This window comes from Heterocephalus glaber, unplaced genomic scaffold, assembly GCF_053883595.1.
Source record: "Heterocephalus glaber isolate CG9 unplaced genomic scaffold, H.glaber_assembly_v1.0 deba00001613, whole genome shotgun sequence".
NCBI classification, from domain to species: domain Eukaryota; kingdom Metazoa; phylum Chordata; class Mammalia; order Rodentia; family Bathyergidae; genus Heterocephalus; species Heterocephalus glaber.
In genome coordinates, this window is record NW_028258384.1 from 4,358,652 (window position 1) to 4,361,764 (window position 3,113).

Sequence of the window (3,113 nt, forward strand, 5' to 3'; positions counted from 1 at the left end):
ACAAAGAAAACTACAGTATTCTGAAGAAGGTGATTGAAGAGGTCATTGGAAAATGGAAAAATGTCCCTTGCTCCTGGTTAGGTAAAACTATAGTGAAAATGTCCATACTTCCATTACTGTTATTACAGGTTCAATACAATCTCAATAAAAATACCAACAGCATACTTTATAGACATAGAGAAAAGAATCCTAAAATTTATATGGAGCAAGAAGAGACCCAGAATAGCAAAAGTAATTTTGGACAAGAATGCAAAGCAGGCAGCATAGCAATACCTGACTTCAAGTTATACTACAAAGAAATAGTGATAATAAGGGCATGGTAGTGAAACAAAAACAGACATCTGGATCAATGGAACAAAACTAAGGATACAGAAACGTCCCAAGAAGTATTTAACTATTTGATCTTTGACAAAGGCACCAAAAGCATATGTTGGAGGAAACATAGCTTATTCAACAAGTGATGGTGAGAAAAGTGGTTATCTATGTGCAGAAGAATGAAACGGGAAGCTTATGTTTCATCATATTCTAAAAATCAAAGTGAATCAAAGATCCAAACATTAAAATAGAAATATTAAGCCTTCTGGAAGATAAAATAGGTAAAGCACTTGACCTAGATGTAGGAAAGGATTTCCTAAACAGAACCTCAATCACACAAGAAACTGCAGCAAAAATCAACAAATGCAATTATATCAAATTAAAACCTGTACAGCTTTCAGAACAGTGCACAGATCACACAGCCCAGCCCCGAAGATGGGGAACTGCCTCAAATCGCCCACCTCGGGTGACATCTCCCTGCTTCACGAGTCTCTGTCTGACCGGGCTAGCTTTGGCGAGGGCATGGAGCTGGATCAGGAGCCACTGCCACCATATCAGGAACAAGTTCCACATCCAGTGTATCATCCAACACTTAGTCAGACTCGGCTAGCAACTCAGCTGACCAAAAAGGAACAAACTAGCATAGCTCAAAGAATAGGCCTTATACAGCATCTGCCTAAAGGAGTTTATGACCCTGGAAGAGACAGATCAGAAAAAAAGATCCGGGAGTGTGGGATCTGTATGATGGACTTTGTTTACAGGGACCCGAATCGATTTCTGCCGTGCATTCACATCTGTCACCTGGACTGTATAGGGGACTGGTTGATGAGATCCTTCACGTGCCCCTCCTGATTTTAGCCAGTTGATGCAGCACTGCTTTCATCCTATGAGACTAATTGAGCCAGGGTCTCTTGTCTGACTTCAAGTGAAGCATCATTCTTGGTGGTTTTGATCTTTTGTCACTGAACCCAAAGAGCCAGGGATTAGGAATTAAGATCATGCACAAAAGTTTCCTAAAAATTGCTGGATGGCTACAGATGTCGTGGAAAGTATGTAATATTTTAGAAACTTAGGGGGGGAAAGTAGGATGGTATTTTTATGTAAAGCCTCGACCCAAAAGATAATTATATTTTGATTTTGTTATTATTGCTCCAGTACATAGGAATTGTGTAAAGTGTTACAGCAGTTGTTTATGTTTAAATTGTGTGTTGAAGATTAAGAAAAAGATAGTGGCTATTTTTCCTAAATGAAATAACTTTCTTCTCCCCTCCACTGATTATTTTCTGAAGTTACTGACATTTGGGTCAAGGTTTTATTTTTTCCCCCCCATTAACTTTATTGGTACATTTTAGGTATACAGTACAGTTACATTCATCATTGGGATCTTGTACCATTACATGAGTCTCTTGGTTCTTGTTTTTTTCCCCTTCCCTTGCCCTCCCTTCACCCCCTCCACCCTTCCCTATTTGCAAAGACCTTGTTTTCATTTTTTTCCTCTTCTCATATTTTTTCCTGTCCCATTTTTCCCTTCCCCTACCCCTCCCAATTCCCCTGCTCTTTTAGACCTTTTCTTCCTGTTACACAATATCAGTTATACATTTTTTAAATTACAATATTAAGATCTAGGAGACATTACCACAGATGTTACAGAATTTAAAAGGATATAGAAAGCATATTACAAAAATCTTTTTTGAAATAAATTTGACAACTTCTAAGAAGTAACTTAGAAGACAAATTAATGAAACTAACTCTGGAGGAAATATAAAATTTGAATAGCACCTATTAAAGAAAGTATATTCCTAGCATGAAAAACTACCTATATGACAACAGCAAGCTCATAAACATTTTAACTGATAAATTATATCAAACAATTAAAGCAGAAAAAAAAAGGAACACTTCTTCCCTCATTTTAGGAACTCACCATTGTGTTAATCCTAAAAGTGGATAAATATAATAGAAAAAAAAAGTATGAACATAGATAGAAATGTGTTTAACAAAACAAACTCTTAGAAGTCAGATCTGGCAGGATGTAGAAAGTGGTTTTGTTATAGTGATGGCATTGTTGGTTCAGCATTGGAAGATCCACCCCCAAATGTCATCATTTTAACAGAGAAAAGGAAAAAGCCATATGATCCTGTCACTACTTGGAGAAAGAGTATTGGACTAAATTCTACAGCTGTTCATGGTAAAAGCTATCAGGAGACTAGAAGTAGAACAGAAACTTCTCAACAGATCAAAGACATGCACTCCATACTTCCAACAAAAACTCCTTCTGTGAATGGAGATGATACAATGCTTTCTCCCTAAAGTGGGGAACAAGGACATATATGCCTACTCTTCATCTGTCCATTAGACTTTGAAACATAGGTCTAAACCAAAATAGTTTGGCAATAAAATGACACAACTAGGATATGATTGGCAAGGTAGAAGCAAAATCTTTATATGTAGATGAAATGATCATCTACAGAGAAAATACTAAGAAATGTCTAGGAGCCCCTAGAACTTGTACTTGAATTTAGGAGGATTAGAAAACACAAGGTATATATAAAAATTCAGGTCTGTGTACACTTGCTATAAATGAAGAACTGGATATTGAAATTTAAAAGTTATGTAGGAGTACAAACGACCCAGAAAAGCCAAAAACAAAAACAAAAACAGTGTTGGAGGATGTTTAGCACCCAATTTTAAGACTTCTTCTAAAGCTACAGTCATCAAGGCAGTGTTGGTGTAAGGAAAGACATATAGATCATTTGAATAAAACAGAATCTAGAAATAGAACCACACATATATGGTCCACT

At 36.6% G+C, this 3,113-nt stretch overlaps 1 pseudogene; it reads left to right on the forward strand.

Annotated features, from left to right (window-relative positions):
- Positions 1-732: 732 nt before the first annotated feature.
- Positions 733-1,215, forward strand: LOC101717070 (RING finger protein 11 pseudogene; annotated as a pseudogene).
- Positions 1,216-3,113: the final 1,898 nt, after the last annotated feature.